Below are 27,550 nucleotides of genomic sequence, written 5' to 3' on the forward strand. Positions count from 1 at the left end.
TGAGAAAGACTCATGGAAAGACTAGAACTATTTGTCCAGCTATTTATGAAATTTTAAATTTTGCCTCCAAAACTTATTACCATTCAAGCCTTTACCAAACACCGTATCTAACAAAATCCACGAGCGGAGAAAATCGGAAGGGAAGTTCGCTGTTCCCATAGCAACTCATACATTGAGCATTTCGGAAACGTGAAAAATCCGGATATTTTTTCACAAATCATGCCCAAAGGTGAGTTATACAAGTAGTCCTTAACGAAATTCAGTGGCTAATGTGAAAATCTTTTTTTGCTTACATATGTTACATACGGTGTTTGGTAAAGTTAGGCTTGCATTCTTCTTTGTGCAATTTCTTATGAAAAATTACCGGAAATCCTGAAGAATATCTTCGATTGAATTCTAAAGGAACTTCAAAAGACTATAAATTGAAGAGTCAAAAAGTTCCCGCTAAATGTAGGGTGCGGGCACCGGTTTTGGCCAGTCTAAGGGAAATCATTTTTATAAAAATAACTACTAATCCTATGAAAACAACCAATGCGTCAAAAGAAAGGTTTCAATCTATATTTTGAAGGAAAAATGCAGAAATCATGCCAATTCTTGATTTTTGTATTAAAAGTGTCACTGGCCAAAATAGAAGCTCTGCCGCAGTTTTGGCCATATTCTTAAGTTTGGTTTCTATTTTGGCCAATCACGTGTATTTCTTATGGGAGTGGCCAAATTAGAAGCACCCTGGCCAAAATAGATATATGGGAGCAGATTTTTTAAGGAAATATATTTTTTTCTTCCAGTTTTTAATCAAAATGTGTGGTTTTCACAGCTGTAATCATCATATTGTATTAGGATCTACTAATAAAAAATAAATTTACGCCGATTTAAATCGCAACGGGCTCAATACCGCACTATGGCCAAAACTCCGGACTGGCCAAAACTGAAGCTTCTACCCTATTTGTTTTTTTTCTGTTTAAAGTTTTTGAAAATATTTTGAAGAATTTTCTATAAGAATTTTTGAAGAATTAAGGGATTTTTTCCCGAAATTTAGAGGTGTTTTTGAAGCTCTTGTTTTTGATTTTACTTAGACTCGTACTTAGACAGCTTATGACATACTCAAATCGGAGTACATCAGAACTGTTGCAACATTTTTTTAGAGGAAATCTAGCATGAAATTAAAACAAATTATTTTGAAGAGTTTCAGTTCGTTTTTTTGTGAGTTAAGAGATTTGCTTGCTGAAATAAGGATGAATTTATAACGAATTGATAAAATCCATAGATTCCTAGATAAATTATCAGAATAAATTTGTGGAGAAATTGGCTAAACATTTATCCGAGTTTTCCGTTAAATATTTTCAAGAAATTTAACAAGAATTTATATCGGAAATTGAATCAAAAATTCTATCAGGAACTTACCATGAATTCCCTTTAAAATTTCTTCAGCATTTTCTTTTATAATTTCCTCCTTGATTTCAGAGTTTTGTGAAAAATTCTTCTGGGAGGTCGTGAGAACCTTGCCTAGCAATCGCGTTAGAACAAGTTTTTGTTAAGTGTTCTTTCTTTGTGGTGATCGACCTGCAACTTCTCCAAATATTGCAGCAGGGATCCACTAGAAATTCTCTATGAATTTCGCAAAAACAACAACATCGGTTGTGCTACAAATTTGGCTAGAAATGTATAAAATTTTAAAATTCCTCCCTAATGACATTAATACCTTCCTTCATAAACATATTTGAAAAAGATTAATAGTTTATAGATTTTTTCCATGTTGGATGGACAAAAATATATACTCTATACAGTGAAGAGAATTGTCAGACAAAAGAGGCACAAAACAAGCAACAAAGAAGGTGCGACGATTACTCTTTATCCCTACTGGTAACAGATAATGACATGATCTCGAAATTTTTTGTTGCAGACAAAACGTAAGCTGAATTTGTTGCGTACTTTTCAACTCGTGATTAATCAATTATTTCTAACCCAAAGTCGAAACTGTTTGATGATAGAGCTTCACCAGAGTTGCTGTGTTTACCGACTCGAAGTTACCGTTCGAAAATCGCAATGCAAGGCTTAAAAATCTCTAAACTCGTGATGCACGATGTTAATCCCATTATTTTCAAGTTGGGACAAACTTATGTCGCACGTTTGTTTGTCGCAACAAGTACAGGTTGCGACATTGTCATTATTGTTGCGCGATGGTTGAATTTTGATTCACTGACTCTATATAAAGGGCCCCCACAACACTGTGGCCCCGGGCCCCCACATTTGTAAATCCGGCCTTGCACCAGGTGATGGTAGTGTGAACTGGCCGGTGGATTTTCACGAAATTTGTTCTAGGTGTTACGTCTGTTTATCTGTGGTTTCTCTATTCTTTTCTTAAATTTGTCAAGATACTATTTAAAATGCATAGAATACAATGAAAAAAATCTGTGAGAACAGTGTGAATTGGGTTTTTAATTTTGAAAAATGTATTGATTTTTTTATTTCGTATAGAGCACCTTTTTCTGAGCCACTATGATATTTTTTCAGATTTTTAAAACTTTATTTCGGTACCTAAAATTTAATTCAAAGAGATTTTTTGATATCACCTTTTGACAGCTGGGCAACTGCTTGACATTATTCGAAAATTTCTCTTATGAATCTTTGCAGCATTCGTTCACAATAACCTACTACAATTCCATACGATAGAGTTTGTATTCTTCCACATAGTTTGAACCACTTTCTTCAAAAAGGTCTCCAGGGGTAGACCAGTTTCGGGCTCGACGTTGCCCATCGACAGGACGATGTCCGACAGATTACATGGAGCACTGAATTCTCAGCTTAGTCAAGTTGAAGAGGGCGGATCGTATTGGGGCATCGTCTTCGTACATGAGAGGACAACCAGCTGTGGCGATGTACATAGACTCCTTGGCGTTTAGTTGAAAGGCTTTTCTACCGTTTTTCACCAACTGTGCAGTACCATATTTATCGTCAACCTTCTAACTCGGTGAAATAGGCGAGAGGTAAGAGATATACCTCAGAATCAGCGGATCTGTGTACGAATCCGTATATTTTACTTTTACATGATTTGTCTCTAGGTTCGGTTCTACCGATCGCTAGACTCACTTTCGAGCGGCGGCGGCAAATGTGCTGAGTGGAAAGAATGTGATTTGGACATCACTTTTACGACGCGACTGTGCAGCAAAAATGATGTGATATCACAAGATATCATTCCGCTTGGTTATTTTTATAGAAATTTGATGGAATATTTTGTATGAAGGAAGAGTTTTTGGCTCCTGGAATCTCATCCGGAGTTCCTTCTCGGATTAATCCAGCTGTCCCTTTCAAAGATTTTTTCAGAAATTCCACCAGGAGTCAGATGTTATTAAATAAATCATTCTGGGACATCCTTATAAAATTACTCCAAGAGTTTCTTTTGAGTTTCACCAAGATATTCCTTCCAAAATTCCTACAGGAGTTCCTCTGATTCTCCAGAACCTAGTCCTGGAATCCTTTCAAGATTATTTTTTGAAAACCGTATTTTTTTCTAATATTCTTCAAGATCTTTCTTGTGCTGCCCCACCATTTGTTTATGGGATTCTTACATAGGTTTCCTTCTAAACTTCTTCAAACAGTTTCTTTTGGTATTTTTTTTTTTCTAGGAAATCCTTCTGGGACTCATCAAGATAACTCTCCAGAAGTTCTTTGTAACATTTCCTTTGTTTTTGTATGAATCTCTCTATACGCGTACTTGGAATCCTCCAAGTTTCTTTGAAGAATTCTCCTAGAGTTGCTTCTGGAAGTCCTCCATGAGCAGGTTTTGAGTTCACCACAATATTCCTTGCGAATTTCTACAGGTGTTCCTCTGATTCTTCAGAATTTACTGCTGGAATTATTTCAAGACTATTTTATGGATTATTTTGTGAAATTTCTCCAGAAACTTTTTCTGCTTTTCCTCCAGGAGTTCCTCAGCATTTCTTACTGAGATTCTTCCCTCTCAATTTCTTCAAACAGTTTCTTCTGGTATTTTTCCAGAAAATCCTTCTGCGACTCATCAAGAAAATTCTCCAGAAGTTTTTTGTAACATTACCCTAGTTTTGTATGATTCTCTGTATACTCGTCTTTGGAATTTCTCCAGAAATTCTTATTGTGTGTTCCTCCAAGTTTCTTCGAGGAATCCTCCAAGAGTTGCTTCTGGAAGTCCTCCACGAGCAGGTTTTAAGTTTCACCAAGGTATTCCTTGCCGAATCCCTACAGGAGTTCCTCTGATTCTTCAGAATTTACTGCTGGAATCAGGGATGGCAAAGAGACTTTTTTCTTTTTTCCGTTCATCCATATCGGCTGTAAAATAAAAACAAAACAACGGCAGCACCAATACCATCATTGCGAAAAATGTCAAATATGTTCGACTGCTAAAAACTGACTTGTTTTAATGAATAATTTAAATCTATTTGCACAAATAGCTAGAGCACATTTGTGATGCATGTTAAGAAGTTTATCTAAACACGGTTTGAAACGCAGAAAAAAAAAACGAAAACGGGAGAGACAGAAAATCGTTGTGGTAGAGTACTGGCGCTCTCGCGCTTGGAAACTGTTTCAAGGGAGAAGGCTGCAGTCGTTTAAGTATGGATGGGCCTGCGATGTTCCGTGTGGAAAAATGTCAGATGTAGAGCCAGTAACCGTTTTTTCAGTATTTTTCCCATCCCTGGCTGGAACTATTTCAAGATTATTTTATGGATTATTTTCAGAAATTCCTCCAAAAACTCTTTATGCTTTTCTTCCAGGAGTTCCTTCTGGTGATCCTCAGCATTTCTTTCAGGGATTCTTTCATAGGTTTCTTTCTGAATTTTTTCAGTTCAGTTTCTTCTGCTATTTTTTCAGGAAATCGTTCTGGGACTCATCAAGAAAATTCTCCAGGAGTTCTGTGTAGGATTTCCATGAAATTTTGCATGATTCTCTATATACTCGTCTTTGGAATTTCTCGAGAGTTTCTTACTGTGTTTCCTGCATGTTCTTTGCTTCTGAAAGTCTTCCAGAAGTTGTATTTGGGGATCCTTCAGGAGTTTCTTCTGCAAATCCTCTAGAAGTTCCTTCTGGGATCCCTTTTGGTGTGTATTGAAAAAATTCCCATAGATTATTTTTGTTAATCTTCCAGAAGTTCCTCCTGAAAAGAAGGAGAATCCTTCAGGAGTTATTGGGAAATCACTGGTGTTCTGGAATGAGCACCAAACAACGACGGAAAACTCTAGTATTGAGCGCGCCAATGAGCAGTGGAGTGACGTCAAGCAATGGGGATCTTCGAATTCGTTGGCTATCTTCATTATCTAAATCCGATCTGCCGGTTCGCTCTAGATACAATCTCGTAGTAATGAGAACGAAATGTGAGACCGTGATCGAGGATAACACCTAAGTCACGAACTTGCTGTATTCGGTCCAGAGATTCTGCTGCTAGCGAACAATCCAACGTGATTAGCTTTTGTTTCCGACTGACCGTGATAACCTAACATTTTTCGGCACTGAGAGTGAGTCTGTTATTCGTGCGCTATTTCTCAACTCGGGATAAAATCATTTGGAGCTGAATGCAGTCGTAACGACGATGCATAGTTTAGCATCATCCGCATAGAACCTTACTCCAGGCGGTAATATCAGCGTCACGCCGTTGATGAACCGCAAAAACAGCAGAGGGCCGGGATTACTGCCTTGAGGTAAACCGGACACTCGACACAGCTGCGAGTCACGCCAATTTTCTCCAGTTGCTCCAGAAGTATGAGATGGTCAACTCTGTCAAAGGCGGCTTTTAAGTCCAAATAGATAGCATCTACCTGATGTGCGGCATCCATTGCTTGCATACATGTTGAAGTAAACTGAGTCAGATTGGTGATGACAAACCGTCTCGGAAAGAATCCATTTTGATCATTTGAAATAAAATGCTGGCAATAGGTAAAAAGTACATCATTTAATGATTTCGAACACCTTGGAGCCAGAGATGGAAACACTCTCATCGTGAATCAACTCGCGAGTGTAAAAGCAACAAACGGTTTACTCACGGTGCCGAGAGTAAGCCGTGTGTGAGTTTATTCGCACCCGCTTGCTTCACGAGTATGAAGCAAAACAAAAACAAAAACACTCATGAATGTTTATTCGCGAAGAACAAGTGGAGATGCGGGAATTGCATTTTAGTGCGATTTTAATAGCAAAACAAGTAATTATCCATCAGATAGTAGTGACTTGTGCTTTATTGTTCCTGAAAAGTTAATCTGTCGGCCGTGTAAATTCGTTTTTTCACAAAATTGAAAAATGTTCAGAGCTGCTTCGCGAATCAATCACGAGTGCGACCAGCTTCGTTAGCTCGCGAGTGAAGGAAGTGCGAATATATTCTGGCTTCTGTTGTTCGCGAGTAGGATAGCTTTGCGTTTGTGTCTACTCAGCTGCATTCCTCACTGTTTTCCATCACTGCTTGGAGCAGGCTGAGAGGAAGGTTATTCCACGGTAGTTGCTGATACCGCTTTTGTCGCCTTTTTATTTTGTGAATGTTTCCAGTTAGCTGGAAACCGTTGACATAGGAACGAGAGGTTGAAAAGCCTTGCCAGCAGTTCAAGAATCGCTTAACAGCAACGTTTCAATAAAAAGGACGGGATGTCATCGGGAGAACGGGGCAAAGAACGAAAATTTTAGTATTAATCCGAAATGCGTTGAAATCCATCAAATCACACGGAGTATCACGAATGGCAATCACAATTTGCGCAGATGACGCGGCGAAATGGCTGAAGATCACAGGAAGGAAGTTCGTCGAGGATCTAAACGACGGCGAAAATAACGAACTATCAACGTTAAAATCAAAGACTGGCTAAGCCGAAATCTTAAACTGAAAAAACCTAGTTTCGTTTAGATCTAACGAAATTCCAGAACTACTTGGATTTAGTCGTAGATTGCGGTGCGGTGTACCTAGTGCACTTTAGGACGTGGCGCCAGTGATACTTTCAATATTGTTCATCGTTAGCTTTAAAAAAAACTATTGAAAATTATAAATGACAAAAGCATCTTTGTACTACCATTCCGAAATTTGCATATGCTCTTGAACCCAAGCACCAACAATGCTTGACATTTGATCCTTGATGTCACCGATTAATTGACACATCCTAAAACTGAACGGATGGAGAGCCAAACCAGTTATCCGGTTATCCAGCAGCGGTGTCGGGGTCGCACCGACTAACCGACGTTAACATTTTTGGAACATTTGAACAATCAGACAACGCACGAGAGACAACAACTGCGACGTTTGTTGACCGGTTGGCTATTGGCAGGCAGTTGGCATTGGAATTTCATTCAAGGTAACATACTCAAAAATAGGAAAAAAAACATATCTCGAGAGGTTGATGTACGGTTCGCGCTCCGATTGGAGGAGCTATAAAATTTCAATATGCAGATCTATCGGTCGACGATTATACCGTCGTCCAAACGGACGCAGTTCTGGGCCGCTAGCTCTCAGGATAACCGGTAATTGTGATTCATGTTTGTGCGACACGGGTGGACAGCTGGAACAGGATTTGTCGCTCTGTTGTGGTCCCGACCGCTTGCCATGGTTACTATCTCTCATGATAGATCCATTCGCATGGCCGTGGGATATGTGGGACCACACATCATGGGACGACCGAATGGCGTCGAAAGTGCAACCATGTAGCAGCGGCCACGTGGGCTTTCTCACGTTATCTAAATTATTAGGGCGTTTCCGGGGTTGGGTAGAATTAGAGCGATTGCAATCAGCCTGAAAGCTAGTGCTTTATTCTAATTTCTGGTTTTACTTCCCAACTGGAACAAAATCTTCATCCCAGCTTGTGGCCAGAATACTCCTGCCATACTGCGAGCTACAAATTCAGTCGTTTTCAGTATGATGTTGTAAATTAACCCACTCAGCCAAGGAAGACCCTAAAGTTCAGCGCAATTCGATGTTATTTACGGCAACAATAATGATTTCATGATTGGCTCTACGTCAGGACGATAAATCCTTCATCAACTCGATTGCTTTTTACATTACCGATTGAATAGTGCAAATATAATTCCATCCTCCGATTGGACTTTCCCTGTAATTCGTTTCCACTTTTCTGCTTCAACGTAGGTATATGTACTTCGTTGCTGAAATGTTCGGTGGTGGCGGTGGAGTGGAAGCAGCACGTGCAACGCTATCAATCCAGGTAGATGCCGAACCGGCGCGGCGGCAGCCAGCGTCGTGTTTATTTATCTTTATTGTTTTAGCCTCAAAAATGCGAATGCTTTTTCTGCTCGACCTGGTCTAGTTGCGCAAATTCGTGGTGTGTCCACCCGGACATTCATCGACTTGTAGGTAGGTAGTGAGTGAGTCGTCGACATGGTTGTCGTCGACTGTCCGACAAACTTCTTGAGTAATTTTGAAATCTGCATCTTCGGCGGCATCTCTCGACTCTCGGCAACGACGGTGGTGTCAAATTCCACATTTGTGGCGAAAAATGCGTAGATGCGACGAACCCCCAAGGCAACCATCGTAGGCGACAACCGCGACAAGGCGATAACTCGACTCGAATACAAACGTTGTCTTGTTTGACGGTCGTCGTCGTCGTCGTCGTTGCTTCGTGGAGGTATATGTGGTGCGGAATGCCGTCTTTCTTTAGGTCACCGCCAGCCATGTCCATCCATAATGCAGTTTTTCGGTTGCTGAGCTTTCGCCGTGTGGGGACCCGGTTTTTTCGTTCGTACACAAATTGCATAATTCACGCGCGCGCACACACACGCGCCACCCACTCACACTATCACTGTGATTGTGGTCAGTTCGGTATGACGGCGGCAATTTGGGTAGAATCGTATGGAAGATCTTTTACGGTACACCGTCGGCGTATCTCGCCTTCAAGTTCGAGTTGACGCGCAGCTGGCTTTGTTGTCGATTATGATGCGATCGATATCTATCCACTACTTTCCGAAGCATGTCCTCTCTTGCCTTGACGGATCGGATGTTATTGTTGTCGTTGGTCTCTGTGCGTGACCGAGTTTTGGTGGTCGATCTTGGCCGATTGACCTTCACGCGGATGTAGGAAACCCACGGTGGAATCTTCCATGGATGTTTTGACCAATTCGAAACATAAGATGATACGCACAGGCTTGAATAGATCTTTATGTGTTATTTAGAAAATAAAAAAACGAGTATTATCAAATATCATATCTGCGCCGGTTAAAGATCAATGGTAACCTTTTTAGGCCTAACTGGAGGAGTTCCGCTGCGATATCCATTCTAGCTGATTTATTTTTGAGCTTGTTTGGTGACATTATTATTTCTACCAGCGTGAAAGTTGATCCACTCGCGTGTTCAGCTGCGCGTCGTCATTTCTTACTCTGGTGTTCAATTAATACGTTCACTACGCCATTCAGATGTTTGTCGAAGCGCTGCTTCCACCTTTCGGTCAGCTCACGTCCGTGCGTTAAGGCATCCAGAACCAGGTGAATCCAGGGCTTCTTATTTGGGCACTTTGACACTGTAACTCAGTCAATTTTCAACCAATTGACATAATTCTTAGTACGCGGTGAGATACGTTTAGCCGTGCACAAAAATTCAAGTCAATTGGTTATAGTGGAAAAGCGCAAAAAATACCAGCCACTGCTCAAGTGTGTAGTGTATGTGATACAAAGTGGTGAGGTACCCTATGAACGATTCACAAGTTGAAATTCATTCAGTCGCTACGGACTACTGTTATCAACAATGACAAATCGAAATAATTGCGTGCTTGCAAAATTTCGTCATTACTGTACATCCAATAACACCGAGGTACGCTGAATTTGACTGACAAGTTCCGTCACACGACTAGCCAAATAACTGGAATACGCAAATACGCATCGTAAACATATCGGAAACCACCCTCGCCTTCAGCAAAAATAGATGCGTTCGAAATCCAACGACAACGACGACCGTCTTCAATTTTGTCAACTTTCTCTTCCGCCGAGGCCCGTTCATGGTCAACGGTAGTCGTCTATCGTCGCGATCGTATGGCCGAACATTGGACGTAATCTAAATGCCTAAGATAGTTGTTCCGACACAAAAAAAAACTCTAAATCGCAAGTATGACATCTGGTTCGCCATGACTTTGACCTCCTATCTTCAATCAATCCATTTTGGAGTCAATGAATTGACTCTGGCACTGGAAGGCCGTGCGCATTTCGAGTTGATCGTTACTTGCCTGACTGGACAATACCTAGGCAAACATGCCCGCTTATTCATCTAATTCTTGTAATCCGGGGTAATCGAGTCTAGGAAATCGATTTCCTCTATCGCCGTAATCCTCGAAGACACATTCTGATAAGCCCGATAAGTGAGACGAACGTTATTCGCTCACAAGGGGCTAGGAGGATTCCCTACTCCATCCATTGGCACGACGTTCTTATCGAAAGATAGTCAGCTGATTATTCACCCTCATCGGTCGGTGCTGCGACATCATCGTGTTGAATCATCCCACGCGGTTTCTTATCAGTCGCCAGTAGCCAACCGCCAGTGACGTTTCGCCAAAAAGAGCGTGTTTTCGATTTCGAACCATCATCATTCGCCCGAGGTCGTATGTGCTTGCTGTGCATCATTCGTCGAACGTGAGCGTGTTAGTGAGCCAGTAGGGCCGAATATGCAACCGAATCGAACACAGGTCCCAGACAAGCCGTCGTAGTGGCGATGGCGGCGATCTGCGGGAGGTAGAAATGGTAGAAAAATTCTGCAACAAGTGCGGTTGTGTGTCGATTGGCACCGCTAGTAGCAAACCAGAAACCCCAAAACATCGAAACCTGATCGATGGAAAACGGTGTGCGCAAGCTAGTCATTCCACTGACTGGCTGTTTGCATGGCTTCGCTCGGTGACTTTACCAGAAAAGGTCCAGTCTTCATTCCCGGTTAGTAAACACGTATTTGACGGTGACCAGGGGTGTATGTAGAGGAAAATAGGGGTTTCGTAATGTACGCTGGGGATCTTAGAATGTTTAGTGCTCTCTTGAGGGTATCACATAGTCGTAGCAGTAAGAGCGCGAATATTCAGCAAGAGTATCTTCGTGGCTGCCACACTATATACACATGCAAAATGGTCAATGGCAGAGGAAGCACTCAGTTAATAACTGTGGAAATGCTCATGAAACTCTGTGGTGAGCAGCAGGTTTTGTTCCAGTTGGGACGTTACGCCAAGAAGAGAAGAGGAGGAGGAGAGTGTTCCTCTGACTGTTCGGTGCCGTATGAAGTTGATCATCAATATTAACTTCTTTGCAGTTGTCTCAATTGGCTAAGAATAACACTAGCTCACTTACAGGTGACCCCTATTTGTTGGTGTGATGTGGATGACTCCAAGTAGCTAACGGCTCGGCAGCTGATCCCGGGGCAGGAGGTGTCGATTGTAGCAAACCAGGTACACTTCGTACGACACCGTTGTAGGATAGACCAAGGATTTTCAAAAGTTCTTCAGATGCTCGGCAGGTAACCTTAATACCGTAGAGGCTCCGGATAGACACGATTGCATTGGCAATTCGACGAAGCGACAATCAATTAATTACCTGCATCGGCTGTTTTCCTACTCTCCGCATCGACCAATGTGGCGCTAGCTTCTATGCGCGAAAAATCGCTAAAAGTAAATCGCAAAAATATTGTATGGCGAATACCATCTAAAGGCAAATTCTTCAAAGTGGACCACATTATTCGAAAAAATATTTGGTAGTAGTTGTGCACAATGGTGACCACTATTAAGCCTACCAAATATTTTTTCGGGAATAGCTTTGTATTTCAAGTAATTCAAGTTTAGATGCATTTCGCCATACAAAATTAAATTGATTTACTCCTGCTGATCAACTGTGGCTGCGCGCAAAGCGGGTAGTCCATTGCTTCGTGATCGTTTTACAGATACCGCCTTTAGGGGGATCCAAACTAGTGTTGCACCGATCCTAGGCGTTTTTGGCCGCCCATACAGGAACTGAGCTGTAACCGTAGCATGCAGCTTTGTACGTACGGTTTTGGGATGCTTACTGGTGACTAGCAGGAGAATGTCAACGGTGTGCACTCCTGCTGGTACTTAGAACTCTGAAAACACTGTTCATTTCCACCTGGAAAAGAGTGTTCGCGATCACTGAGCCCTAGTGCAGGAGCACCGACATCCAGGCCCTGTTGTAAGCCTTTGCCAGATCTAACGATACCAGTCGGCTTTGGAACTGGCCTGCCACAATGCTTCCGAATCATCGCCGTACTTTACTGATCCAAATTCCTGCTTACCGGCAGCCCCGGCTCCATCGAGGTCCTCATATGTACCATCCGGAACAACACGAACAAACGTTTCACCGACTTCCGTAAGTATCCCGATGTACTACCAACATTTTGGTGGAATCAACAGCTCTATCGCCGAGTACGAGTCGGTTATCAGTGACGGGTGCTATGATGTCTACGCTCTTTGTGAAACCTGGCTGAATGAAAACACCTCGACGAGTCAACTGTTCAAAGACACGTTCAGGACGGCAGGACAGGACCGGACTCCTCTCCAAACAGCAACAAAAATTCCGGAGGTGGCGTTTTTCTGGCTGTTCGATCGTGCTTCCAATCGCGAAAATTGAACTGCTGTTTATGATCCTGAGGCGCCTCCAGTAGCTCCTGGAGGTACTAACTGATTCAGCTTGGGTTCAGGAATATTCTCCAGAGCATCGTAGATCTTTTTCTTCCAATCATACAGCTTCCCGTTTGACAGATGTAACGACGCGTCCGAAAGAGGGAAAGGTCATGTTACACCGTGATTATGGAAAGGTCGATTTTCAGATCTATCCGTTCTAAGGACAGCTTCGCAGCTATTCCAAGAGCGACAGAGTAATAGATGTGCTTCCCGGCCTCAGCATACCATCTGTAGCTACCGTTGAGAGTTCGATCCATAAGCTTTGTTGCTGCCTGGTGTCCTGTAGGGCTATAACCATGGAAGTGTACGTAGTCTGGAGGATCTCCAGATCCGGGAGATTTTGGGAGAAACCGTTGATGTTCCATTGCAAGGCTAGGACCCTTTGTGGGCTACGGGTTGGATACTGGACCTTACAGCCCGGGTTGGAGTTCACGGGATGCCAAGATTCCTCACTGGGAGGCCAAACCCGGTTATTGTAGGACTCACAACAAAGGTGTGGGTGGATTTCCGCGATGCCAAAGATATAATATTGCAACCACTCTATAAGTGATTTTCCTACTAACACTGTTCGACAAAAAAAAACTTTTGCCGTGATCAGAGACCCCATTAATAGGGCATTAAAGCGCATGGAAAATGTAGAAAAATGCCATTTTCAAATCTGTTGGAGCACCCCTAGAAACTTTTTGAGATGAGTTTGAATTTTATTCATTTTTGAAGGTTTGACACGAGCTTTAGAAATCATCATAAACACTTTTGAAATACAATATCTTTGAAATGCAATTTTGTACACCGCTGAAATTTTCACAGATCTGAGAAGTAACTTTGTTAAATAACTAGTCAAAATTTCAGCCTATTACGACATTCCATTTCATTGATACATATCCGGGAAGAATTAAATATGACTTATATAATACAAATCCTTGAAGTTTTCTCTTAATTCAATCACCAAAAGCAAGCCCCTGTCATTATCTAATCATACCAAAATAACTATTTTACTTTGATTTGACTTCGAAATGCTACACTTATGATCTAAATAATTGAATTCAAATTTTCGAGGAGGAAATCCAGTCGATTTTTCAAATTACTCAAAATAAAAATAAAATCTAATACATTTAATTTTGCGATCAGTACAAAAAAAAACGTTTCCAGTGTTTTCGTGGGTTGTCTATGTTCACTTAATGTTTCGAAGAACCTCCTAGCCTAGCCATACCAAGGTGGTAAAATTGATAACTTTATTGAATAAAACAAACCTATTTCAATACAATGAATTGAAGCTTTCATTGTGCAGAAAACATGGTTTAAATTTACGACTGTTCAAAACAATACAACTGATACAACCCTAAAAAACTGCAAGCCAAAAATGAGAACATTCTCCATTTACTATTAGTAATCGTTGTTTTCATGTTAAAATGTTAGTTTCACAATACAGAATGTGTATGTTGGGGCATTACCATTGAAGACACTTTTATGAAATTAATTTGTCATATAGTAAAATATTTCCAATCTTAATTTCAAGCTCAATAATGTCCTCCACGATTGTAAAATTGCTTTATAAGTTCCAGCGGCATAGGGTCTGGAATCATTTGGGAAAGATCACCTATTTCGGGCACTTGTGTCTATGAATCAGTCAATTTAGAACCGATTGACTTGATTTTTGAGACACGATCAGATACGCATAGTATGTATCTAGCTTTGTGCAACAATTCAAGTCAATCGGTTTGGAATTGACTGAGCTATAGCAGCAAGTGCCCAAAACAGGTGCTCCTGCCTAAATGGTCCTAGACCCTATTTGTTAATATAGTGTTAAATACTATCTATCCAGAAGCACTAAGGCGAGTTAATATAATTTATTTAGTCCAAATTTGTTTCAATGCAAAGGTCGTTGGAATTTGAATATATTTTCCGCATCGAATTTAAATTTTTAAGAACATGGAACTGCTTGATATCCACCAGGACAAGCAATCTGGAACGGTTACTTAGGTACACACCAAATCATTGAAAAGCATTCTCATCCATATGCGATACATGGATATTTAAATTTGGGCACGACTCAAAATTCGATCAAAACAAAATACTTCCTTGCATTAAATGGGCGAAGTGTATTTTGCCTGAATTGTGATCCTAATCCATCGCATTCAAAATCGCAGTTTATTGGTATTTAAACATGATTATGAAAGTAACATTTGATGTCAAATGTTACAAAATGCTATGTTCATTTTCATAAGCGACAAAAAAGTTCTTGAAAACTGCAATTAGAACATTAACTTTAATTGTAAAAGTTTTTTCTTAAAACACTCATGCTGACCTCAATGAATTAATCTAACTTTCTTCCTGTGGATCCTTTGTAATCATATCCTAAAATTTCTCGTATAGCTTTCCAGAATCATACTTAGTTAAACCAGATGTTTGAAATACAATATTCATCTTCTTCAGTCAGAGACTGAAAAATATATTAACACTAGAAAACGGACGTCACATCTAGTGACCTAGTGGAGAACTTGTAAAGAAACGTTTTCTCCTGCTGGAGCGGAAATCCATGCAATATTCCGAGGCGTTCGGAGTATCCGAAAGACTGACGCTGCACGGCATAAACGCATACAAGTTTTTAAAATGGATATGAATATGGGCATGCTTTATGGGATTATTAAAAAAACCTTAAAGATTTTCACTATATAAGTCAGAGTTAAGCCTTCGCGAATATGTATCAATGAAGCGGAATGTCGTAATAGGTAGAAATTTTGACTAGTTATTTATCAAAGTTGCTTCTCAGATCTGTGAAAATTTCAGCGGTGCACAAAACTGCATTTCAAAGATATTGTATTTCAAATGTGTTTATGATGATTTCTGAAGCTTTTGTCAAACCTTCAAAAATGAATAAAATTCAAACTCATCTCAAAAAGTTTCTAGGGGTGCTCCAACAGATTTGAAAATGGCATTTTTCTACATTTTCCATGCGCTTTCATGCCCTATTAATGGGGTCTCTGATCACGGCAAAAGTTTTTTTTTGTCGAACAGTGTAATGCTTTTGCCAACGACTACCTAATATTGTTAAGGGGTGTGTGCATCAATGCTCCTATCGACCAAGCTATTGACCTGATGCAAAGCGTTCTTCAAGTAGTTGAGAGGTAATGGCTCCAATAGATCTGGTAAATCAGAGTAAAACATCTATTGTTTAAAGGCCAAACCGCAGGGTAGATGTCCGGCATTCTCAGAACATGCGCAGTCCTCCGTATCCTTCAGGCATCTGGTTATCTGGAGAGAAGCATTTCAGACAGCATCGTATGTTAAACTGATGGCTCCTTGCTCGAAGGTTTAGCTAGCGCTGCTGTCTACTTTTGTGAGGTAATGCAATTAATTCACAAAAAAATGGTATGAAACGAGCTCACCAATTTACATCCATTCTAATGAAAATACTTGGGCTTCTTATTTGTCAGCATATTATATAATACGTTTCATTTTCTCCATTGTTAACGTTGAATAACGAAAGTTCTAGTATTAATGAGTATTCACAGTATAAATCGCAACTTTTTTTCAAGTCTAGCTAGGGTCCCTACCCCACAAGACGCCTATGGTGAACATCACACGATACGATATGTTTTGGCTTTTCTCCTCACGATTGTGGACTTTATTCGCAAACACTTTCGACACGATACGCGATACCAAACACTCGGCCGACCGACACTCACCACATCGATATGAAATATTGTATAGAAGACGACCAACGACGACGAACGAAGGAAAACTAGATCAGACAAACTTACACTCACACTGCGGTAGTAATCGCCGCCACCCATCGTCGTCGAACCATGTGGTGGCCAGTGATGGCCATGGTACAAGCGGGCGGCCAAACGGTGCCGCGCGGAAAACTCATACCTCTTGGAGGAACCATGGAGGACAGAACGAGACGGCCAATTAATGACGTTTAATAAAATTTTCGGTGACTAATGCACTGCGTGATTACGACGCCGGACGGTGGTGACACTGATTAAACGAGAACGCTAGGAAAAGTGGATCTATTTTTGGTGTTGTGGAGTATTCTTTACGAGGAGAGGTGTCACTCGAGAAAATCAATGTAAACAAACAGAAGGAACGTTTTGGGTTTTTTTTTCTCATTGAGACCAACCAAAAGAGGTGCGGTCGCTTATCACCCATCGGGGCAGGTTGTAGTATAGAGCTACTCACTGTCAACTTGGTCCTTTTTGCTGAGATTGGTTTGGTTGTCTACTTGGGCCAGAACAAATTCACTGGAACACACTTGAAACACTTTTGATACTCCACTAAAGAACACAATTAGTAGATATTGGTCGAGAATAATTCTTTAAAAAAAATTTGCATTCACTTCACGTGCTGAAGTTGAAGCTCATACTACACTTCACTATTGTGTCTGACTCCTCTCTGCTACTGAAAGCAACCACAACAGAGCTACCATCAGGATTGCAACAGCTCGCGCGCATACCTCAATTGCAACTAACTACAATTTACCGTCCGTCGCCCATCATCAAGCCTTGGTAGCACGACCTGTACTGCACACCGTCGTCAAAAAAAAACACAATATCATCATCGTATCGACATCGGCATCGGCACATCGAAGGCGAAGCCAAGACTATCATCAGATTCTGGTAGAAAATTAATAGCTTTTTGATAGGTCTGGGTCGTCTGCGCTGCTGGGGGGCACGAGGGCCACCCATACATGCGCTGCATTACCACCACCTGTAACAGTCCAGTAGTGTAGTGTGATGACAGGCTGATGGCTTGGTGGAACAAACGAGAAGGTCCTCAGTCGAGATTTTTGGTTTGAACTGTTTTTTTTACAGTTGAGATGTACAACAGATGGTAACAGTTCGGGGTTACCATATGGGCTGCCCATATATCACGTCGATTTTTTTATGTTTCTGCCCTGAGTGGGCTTCGTGGCCGTATGGTTAGCGGCGTCAGTCGTCTAGGCATTTCGTAAGCCTCGGAGTGTGGGTTCGATTCCCGCTCCATTCGGTGAAAACTTTTTGTCAAACGGAAAATTCTCCACTGGACCACTGGGTGTTTCGTGAGTTGTCCGTTTTCTCATGTTAGTGCTCGTTCACTCTGTATAGGCTGACCAGATTTGTCCCGTTTAAATACGGGACACATTTCGGAAACTCAACAAAAAGCAAATCAATGTCCAAAAACAGAACTGCATGTTGTTAATAATGCTATTTCAGCTAGAAAGAACGAATAATTGAGTCAAAAACGTTAACTGTGCTCCAGCGACAAGTGATTGAAAATTTTGTTGTCCCGTTAAATACGGGACGGATGGTCAGCCTAACTCTGTACAACCTCTGGTTGAAGACGGTTTAATCTTTCTTTCTTTCACCTGGTCTTGGTGGTGCATAGGGCCGAAATGAAAGGTTTTCATCATGGGCGATTGGATTTGGATTTTGGTGCGTTGACTAATCTGCATTTTTTAAACTCGCAAAACAGCCCTCGTCTTCTTGATCCGTGCAACAATGTTGATCTCGGTGATGCTATCGGCCGCCATTCGACTAACAAGATATTGGAAGCTTTCCACTGCTTGCCCAGCTACCGTAAAGCTGGAAGGGTTGACGTGTTTACATCCAACGATTTAGCTCGTGTTTTCAATCGCTCTATCGCGGCTTTGGCGTTTCTCCGTTACTCTATCTTCCTTCAGGTGTTATCTGTATTTTTTTTTTTATTCTTAATCACTTAACCTAATTTACAGCTCTATTGTCCACTGGGGCACTACGTGAGCAATTTCAATTGACAGCTGCACTTACATTTTTGTACAGCGCCTAGATTCTATTCTACTTTATCGAACAGGTTGCCTTTCTGCTGCTTTCATTTTTTCTACTTTATACCTAGTAGAATGATGAGCACAAGGATGATGATGGATGGCCGTTGTTCCTTTCCAGTCCGATTGGGGGTCCATTATGAGTAGCAGTTCGCCGATGTCCAGGTATCCGTTTCCGTTTGAGCCATGGGGCTCAGAAGAGGGTCAGTGTCAGTTGCTCTCGGGGGAAAAGCAACTGACGAAAATTACAAGTGCCGGGGCTGGGAATCAAACCCATGACCATCCGCATATGAAGCGAACGTGTGACCAACTACGCCACGGGCCCCGGCACAACTGTTATCTGTATTGCACTGTTTCTTCTGGGTGCGTAGTTTACCTAAATTATTCACGCCGGTGACGATGTAGGCGCTCCATTGATCTTCTACGCTTCCACCTTTCGGAATATCTGCAGCACCTTTTTCAGCGTTTTCCAGTCAGCGTGTATTGTACCAGCTTCTTCTGTCGATGACCACTTTTATTAACGTCACTTTAAACTAAGAAGTTCATTCGTGACGGCACAAGGTACGAACCACCTGATGTAAAAACAACTTAACCCTTGGTCGACGAATCGTATTGACGTCACATCGCACTAGACGCCCTCCTCCCTCTTTGTTTCTTACACTCTTGTTCCTTTGATTTCTTGGATACCTCAGGCTGGTGTTCGTCACACCCGAGAACTAGAGTTATGTGTGAGCAAGTTTGTGAGTCAATAGGACAGATCAGTGAAGTACTAGATTTGTAGTAATGAGCTGAATTTTAGTATGGTGAGAAGGTCAATTCTCCGTTTCTGCAATAAAATGGTGCAAAAAGCGTGGGTATTATGATTCCTTGCCCAATTTGATGCTGTTTGAGCAAAAGTTTGGGCAACAGTGTTGTTGTTTTCTCCATTTCTTGCAACATAAACAACATAGTTAACCAAAGTTTTGCTCAAACAGCATCAAATTAGGCAAGGAATCATAATACCCACGCTTTTCGCACCATTTTATTGCAGAAACGAAGAATTTACCTTCTCACCATACTAAAATTCAGCTCATTACTACAAATCTAGTACATACTAACACCGAACGTGCCCCATTCCTCTTGTTGACTTTTTCCGTCCTGATGACGGACACCATCGTCATTTCTTTCAAATTCAACTTCAATGCTTAGAGAGCCAACCTCTACGTCTTGGTATGTACTGCCTTACCCAGTACTATGTCGAAGTACGATATCTCGCGTTTCGTAGCTAACGACCCCTCTTAAACTCGCCCGCTAACTGTCTATCTCTCTACCTTTAGCTTTTTAGAGCACCAGAGCCCTTTTTCGCTAGATAGCGCCATAGAGCCCTAACATTCTAATCAGCTTTATAACCGCTTTTTCAGTGTTACGGTCGTTCGCCAATACGTCCCGTATTGAACCGCTTAGCCGAGTTCCTTCCTGAATTTTTCACGTGCTGGACATTCTGTTAGTATGCATGTTGCGTCCAAAATGTTTCCACATCCCTGAAAACAGGCCGCATTGCCACCGAATCTTGACCCATGAGTGGGCCGAGTGCGTCCGATTCTCAGTCAAGTCAGAACCTTCTGATCTCGAAAGCTTGGTACATCTCTCTACTCTTGTGTGTCTTTCCTTATCCTGTGGAGGGAAGCTTCCCGGTTGTAATGCCAGACTGCATTCCACGTTTCCCTCGAGGTCCGTCTGATCCAGCGGGTAACGTCACAGAGAGGAACCGACCTCCTGTGTAGCATGACGCCCCTGATTTGCTAGAACGTTGGCAGTCTCATTGCGTGTCCCAGGCACCCGGACAAACGTTATGTTCGTGTACTCTTGCACCTCAATCAGCCACGGGTGTCCAATTTTGCCATGCTCTAGGGCAGAAAGACAACTCAGTTCGAGAAAACAACAGCCTGTTACCCATTGGCATGCCTCCATGCAGCTGGGAAGATACCACATACACCGGGTAGCCGACCGCATCGGCTTATGGCCTCCCCAGACACTCCAAAACCTACTTCCTCGTGTACTAATGAGTCATCGGTGAAATAATGTGGCTTACCCGCATACACAGCTGCAACCTCTCTGTAGATAATCTGAGCAACTTCAGGGTTGGTATCAGCCCCGCATGATTCCTTCACGCGCCAGTCTTTCTTAGGGACGATCGTACCCCATGCACATTGCCATAGGCGAGGCCTAGTGCCTAGTGACTAACGAGGGAGGTTCGCCGACGTAAGATCGTGCCACTGACTTGAGGCATGCTGGACTACCGGCATCCCACCAGAAAGGTGGTCCCGTTCCAGGAGCCGCGCAGCCTTAGCAGCTGTGATAGCCTTCCACACTCCACCCGTGGAGAAGCTACCGGTGAAGTCTTGAAAGCGCCTGAGCAGAGTCTAACAATTTCATTGTATTGAGGTTCGCGGTGCTACCTCTGCTCCACAGTTCGGATCCGTAAAGTACGCTAGGGACACACATTATCCTATAGCTACATTAATCAAAGTACCACGAGAGGCGTTCACTCAGGGCACGGAGGATGTTCAACTTGGTGACGATGGATCCTAGCAATGTGCAGTCGAATTTTTGCTGCATAGGATATGATGGTCGGATACAATGTCAGCGCAACGTTTGTTCTGCACACCAATAAGGCTCCGCCTCCATTATCTACTGACGCAGATTTGCTCGATTTGATTTTCCGTGGTGTGAGATGATCACGGGAAACCCATTTCACTTTGTTCACTGATCGATGGAGAATGAGCTATCCCTCAAACAGCATGTCATGTTTTGCCACAAAACTCTACAATGGAGTCCCATGACGTACTCATAGTTCAAGTGGCCGTAAAAGTTCTCTTTGTCTTGCATTTCGGCAGCATCGGTTGACGCGTAACATTAAATCATGGTAAGGTTTCAAATCCATGTTCTGAATTTGTCCGCAATTATCATCTTAGCGTGGACGTGAACGCTAAGCAGGAAACCAACTCAACGGTGGTGAGGAGCGTATTCGCCTCGTAGACCAGAGTCTAGCTGAGCTTGACCCGATGCCAATCTGTGTTTTAGAACATAGTAGTACAGAAAAGGTTAGGAACGGTATTAGGAACAGCTTTTGTTATATCAACAATCCTTAGTAAAGATTCCTTACCCATTTCGGTGCCTAGACCCTTTTCACAATTTACACCAGACAGATTGGTTCCCATTCCCAAACGGACGATGTATATCATCGTGACTAGGTATAGTTACAGCAGGATGCACGTGTTTCTCCGTGCGGACGGTGGCGTCGACAGCGCGGTTTTGTTGACCCACCTTCCACCCTCTCTCTGTCATTGCAAATCAGTTGGGTTGGAACTTGGAATGGATATGACCGACCGAACGGAGTCAGTCGGTCGGCCGACAAATACACCACAGTCCACAATACTACTATGTAGTAGATATTACTTAACCCAGGTTGCGTGCTGCTCAGTGTATCCGTATTATCGGGAAGAAATTGCCCCTTCCTCTTCATCACACGGTATGCAAAGCAAAAGAGATGAAACGGTATAGCCACATGGTGGAAGCAAACGACCGTCCTGGGAGAAAAAATACGGTTCTCTCTAGTTCTCCGTCTTCCACTACAGTGATAGGGCGTGGGGAAGTTTCGTCGTGCCATCATCGCATCGGTGCGGGATCCGGCTATCTTTTCTGTCTGTGTGGGTGATTTGGTTAGAATCGATGGATGGCAGTGGTGCCAGATAGGAAGATTTCTTAAGATATTTCAAGTTAACCAAACTGCCATCGAGTTGCAAATTTCAGATCAACAATTGTAACGTCACTGCACTGGAGAAGACACTGCAATGCAACAGGAAGAAGCTATCGCAGGAATCGCACAACAACGAATAAGTTATAGTTCCAGTTTGCTAGCCGCCATTATCACAGATTGAATAGTACATTGTATCGTCGACATCTGTACAGAATGTGTTAAAATACACGTTAATAAAAACAAAAACAAAAAAAAATTCTGTACAGAACATAATCTGGACCATAACCTCAAAGCAAAGACAAACAGACGTCTCACTCTACTCACTTCCCATCGTTTCCCTTTTTAACGGATTATTCAAATCGCTCGCTTATGGCGCTTGCGTCGTTTTTACTCCTGTTTGACGTTTGCTCACTACCGTCATCTACTCGGTGGGTTTGCGTACCACAGTGTAACTAGCATTGGGCGATTATGTTTGCGTGACGATGATTTTTATCGCACTTTGTTCCAAGTGATACGTCTGTTTGTCTGTGCTTAAAGCTTCTGGAACATTATGAAGTATAAACGTAGAAACTGGACATCCGTCGTCTCTTCATTTGGATCAAAAACGGGCCAATACGTCGTCGGATAAGTGCGAACTTTTCGCTTCGTTCTTCAGAACAGTTTTCAATTTGAGCTCGTGCAGTGCCAAAAGCTCCTCGAGCTATGTTGCGTGACTCCGATCGTAGCTCTGTGGAAGAAAATTAGCCGTGAAAATCGGATCGCCTGTTGGTCTGCTGGTTCGAAAACTCTTCCGGTGTAGCATCTTGTCACTTTAATTCAAAGAAGAGAGTGTCGATGAAGAAGAATCAATCATGTCACTTTCGCCCTTTATTCAAACTCAATCTTCTAGAACCACAGATAGTCTCACCCTACTTACTCCTCATCGTTTCACTTCTTAACGGTTGATTCAAACAATCCGTAGTTCGCAAATCACCCGCTCACAGAGCTCGCATTGTTTTTGCTCCTATTTTACGTTTGCTTACTACCGCCACCTACTTAGGGGCTGTCCATAAACCACGTGGTCATTTTTTTGGGACTTTTCAACCCCCCCCCCCCCCGCGTGGTCATTAGTCCATACAAAAAATTTTATTTGTCCATACAAAATGGTCTTTGGCCGAACCCCCCCCCCCCTCATGACCACGTGGTTTATGGACAGCCCCTTAATGGTTTGAGAAGCACAGTGGAATTAGCATTGGGCGATATTTTTTTCGTGACGATTATTTCATTCGCAATTTATTCCAAGTGATACGATTGTTTGTCTGTGCTAGAACTATCTAAAAATTAGCGAGAACTTTGGGACTGGTAAAAGCTTGCATTCTGATATAGAATTGGAGCTGAATAGTATAACAATGAAATTGATGACTTTCAATATTCTAAAAAAATTCAAAGAACAAATACTGGACAAAATTCGAAGCAAAGCACGGACACAAAGAAACAGACGTAACACTTAGAACAAATTTTATTAAAAAAAAACAAACGTCATCGCCCAATGCTAAACGTACTGTGTTTGGCCGGGCCATCACTAGGTGGCGGTAGTGGGCAAACGTCAAACAGGAGCAAAAACGATGCCAGCGCCGCGAGTGGTCAATCAAGCAACTACTGAATGTTTGAATCAATCGTTAAACAAATGATCGATGGGAAACGATCAGAGTGTGACGTCTGTTTCTCTGTGGCACGGATATCACACATCAATGACAAATTCTCTTGTGCCAACAAGACGTTTGTCCTTCAACCCATTCCTAGGCAAATATTCGACCTGTCTGCTCAGACCAGACAGCCTTTAATTACAAACAGGATAAAAAACTCAACACAAGAAACTTTAAGAATCAATCCACACCAAAAAGCAGTCGAACATCATTCAGTGACACGCAATAACATCGATATAAACAAAGTTGAATGACGTTGATCCAATTATCCATCCAGACGTCAGCATCGTCAGATTTTTTTTGTTGGTATCCAATCCACCACCCATCAGAAAAGACGAAGAATGAATTGCACATGTTGTCTATAGGTGGCTGTTTGTTTTTGCCGAGTCATGGTCGCTTCAATCTTCGTTGGTTAGACGGAGAAAACGCATCAATTTATAGCAAGCAACTGCAACTGTTACTTTTTTTTTTTTGTTTTGGTTGAATCGAGCCATTGCAGAAAGGTGTTTACACGCGAAGGACATTTAAAAGATTCTCCCGAATAAAACTAATTCTGTCTGGAATGCTGTTAATCGGTTACAGTGTGGCATATTCAGGGAGAACGAGGACAGAAGTGTGCGCAGATTTACCAATTGAAAGGTTGAACTTAATGAATCTCCGGGAAAAGTACGATCATCCTAATTAGAGTCGCAACAGATGTGTGTGATTTTTGGACTCGTCATCCCGAAGACGCTACGTCGAACGAGAGGTCCTCTAAAAACCGGAAGTCACCTTCGTCAATGACGCAATGGCACTTGAAGGCGCAAATAGATCAGCCCTACTTGCTTGTCATCTAATAGAAATACCTCAACGATTGATCTGGTATCAACTGGCAGCTTTGCAGCCAATTGGTAACTCATGCTGATTTCGATTTCTAATAACATTCCAAAGCTGCCGATGAGAAGCTTCTCAAGCTTCTGTTGAGAAGCTTCTCAAGCTTCTGATGAGAAGCTTCTCAAGTTGCTGATGAGAAGTTTCTCAAGCTTCCGCTGCGAAGCTTGTTAAACTTCTAAAGAGCAGTTTCTGATGAGAAGCTTCTCAAATTTTTGATGAAAAATTCCTTGAACTGCTGAAGAAAAGCTTCTCAAGCTTGTGATGAGAAGCTTCTTAAGCTTATGATGAGAAGCTTCTCAAGATTGTGATAAGAAGCTTCTCAAGGTTGTGATGAGAAGCTTGTCAAATTTCTGCTGAGAAATTCTCAAGCTGCTGCTTTTCAAGCCTCTAATGAGAAGCCTCTCAAGCTTCTGATGAGAAGCTTCTCAAACTTTTGATGAGAAGTTTCCCAAGCTTCTGATGAGATGTTTTCCTAGCTTCTGATGAGAAGCTATCCAAGCTTCTTTTGATAAACTTCTCAAGCTTCTGATCAGAAGCTTCTTAAGCTTCTGTTGAGAAGCTTCTGTTCTTCTGATGAAAAGCTTCTCAAGCTTCAGATGAGACACTTCTCAAGCTTCTGATAAGAAGCTTCTCAAGCTTCTGATGATGAAAAGATTCTCTAGCTTCTCATGAGAAGCTTCTCAAGTTCATGATGAGAATCTTATCAAGCTTCCGCTGAAAAGCTTTTTAAGATTCCGCTGAGAAGCTTCTTAAGCTTTTGATGAAAACCTTTTCAAACTCCTGGCTAGGTGCTACTGTGCGAAGCCGCAAAAAAGAATATTAACAACAACAAATCCTTTGGACGCGCACTTAAGGCGAAACTGGATCCATTTCCTCACTTTTTGGTTTTTGATTTTTCATAAAATATCGAAGCAATATTTTCAAAATCGGTTTTCGTGCACATGTAGAGTATGGATCAAGGTATCTCCTGAATTTTTTTGAGATGAAAAATGTTTTTGGTTTTTGCAGAAACCATTTTTGAACGAAATTTCTTAAAAAAATGGTTTCTGCAAAAACTAAAAACATTTTCCATCTGAAAAAAATTCAGGAGATACCTTGATCCATACTCTACATGTGCACGAAAACCGATTTTGAAAATATTGCTTCGATATTTTATGAAAAATCAAAAACCAAAATAATGAGAAAATGCTTCCAGTTTCGCCTTAAACTCTCACTTTGACGCGGCACTATGGCAACGCAGTCAAGCTTCTGCCGAGAAGCTCCTCAAGCTTCTGATGAGAAGCTTCTCAAGCTTCTGAAGAAAAGCTTCTGAAGCTTCAGATGAGACACTTCTCAAGCTTCTGATGATGAGAAGATTCTCTAGCTTCTGATGAGAAGCTTCTCAAGTTCATGATGAGAATCTTATCAAGCTTCTGCTGAGAAGCTTCTACAGTTTCTGCTGAGAAGCTTTTTAAGATTCTGCTGAAAAGCTTTTTTAAGATTCTGCTGAGAAGCTTTTTAAGATTCCACTGAGAAGCTTCTTAAGCTTTTGATGAAAACCTTTTCAAACTCCTGGCTAGATGCTACTGTGCGAAGCCGCAAAGAAGAATATTAACAACAACAAATCCTTTGGACGCGCACTCACACTCTCACTTTGACGCGGCACTATGGCAACGCAGTCAAGCTTCTGCCGAGAAGCTCCTCAAGCTTCTGATGAGGAGCTTCTCAAGCTGTTGCGAAGAGATTCTTTCGGAGTTCTCGTAGCAGAAACTCGCAATTTGGAGTCTGTTCAGCTCAAAGCTATAAATAATGTTTTTATTACAATCAAGTTCAGGTTACTATTTCAATGTGTGTACTCACATTTTAGTCTCCGACTGAGTTCACTTTAACCAATTCGCAAACAGAGACAAGATATGTTTCCTAATTCTACAAACAAGATTTCAATTAACCTCTTTACTTCAATAATATTACATTTAATTTACCACACCTTAAATCACTAGTATTTCACTGTAGATCGAATATCTATCCAAAACAAAGTCTCAATTTCCAGTGCTTTCAATTTTGCAAATCATCTTTACTTATGTCAGTCAAGCCGTTGGGCCTAGGTAGTGGCTCACAATGGCTCACCGTAGGGTTGTTCGATACGATGGGCTGATGCGGTAAACATCCTCCCCCCCGTGTCGTCTGGACTTCCGGTTCAGCGTCACCAGGTATTCCGACGTCTAGCACAGCCAACTTCGTAGCGGGCCGTTTAAGGATTCCTCCTATAGTCTTCACCTCTGCTTGCCGTGTCACGCCGTCCTTGCCCGGAATAGTCCGGATCACTCGTCCACGTATCCATCTGTTCCTGACGGTTTCGTCCACCACGAGGACCAGATCGCCCACCTGAATCGGTCTTACGTCCTTAAACCACTTCGTCCGGCGGATAATGGTTGGCAAATATTCCAATACCCAACGCCGCCAAAAATTGTCCAGTGTGTGCTTAACCATATTCCAGCTACTTCGTAACGCCGTACCTACATCTGTTGGATACTTTTCAGGTTCGCGAACACCATTTGAGCTTAGCAACAAAAAGTGGTTCGGGGTCAGCGATTCCTGGTCCGCCGTTTCCAAAGGGATGAACGTTAATGGTCGAGAGTTGACCATACTTTCTGCCTCAGCAAGCACGGTCGCAAACGATTCGTCATCCAGTTTTCGCTCTATAGGAATCGCTCGTAGTGCTGATTTGACAGAGCGAACCATACGTTCCCAGCAGCCCCCCATGTGAGGAGCTGCGGGGGGATTGAACCGCCACTGAGTGTTACCATTTGTGAAGGTGCTCCCCAGATCAGTGTAGATTCTGTTGATTTCATCTAGCAGTTCCCGGCTTGCTCCTAAAAAGTTAGTCCCA

The 27,550-nt window shown here is 42.1% G+C and overlaps 1 protein-coding gene across 1 annotated transcript in view; it reads right to left on the reverse strand.

Moving 5' to 3' along the window:
• LOC115264094 (elongation of very long chain fatty acids protein AAEL008004) overlaps positions 1 to 17,110 on the reverse strand; it is a 103,108-nt gene extending 85,998 nt beyond the window's left edge. The window contains exon 1 of the mRNA XM_029867416.2: positions 16,785 to 17,110. The gene's annotated coding sequence lies outside the window, so the exon portion shown is untranslated. The remainder of the gene's footprint in view (positions 1 to 16,784) is intronic.
• Positions 17,111 to 27,550: the final 10,440 nt, after the last annotated feature.

The sequence above is a fragment of the Aedes albopictus genome, chromosome 1 (assembly GCF_035046485.1).
Source record: "Aedes albopictus strain Foshan chromosome 1, AalbF5, whole genome shotgun sequence".
NCBI lineage: Eukaryota > Metazoa > Arthropoda > Insecta > Diptera > Culicidae > Aedes > Aedes albopictus.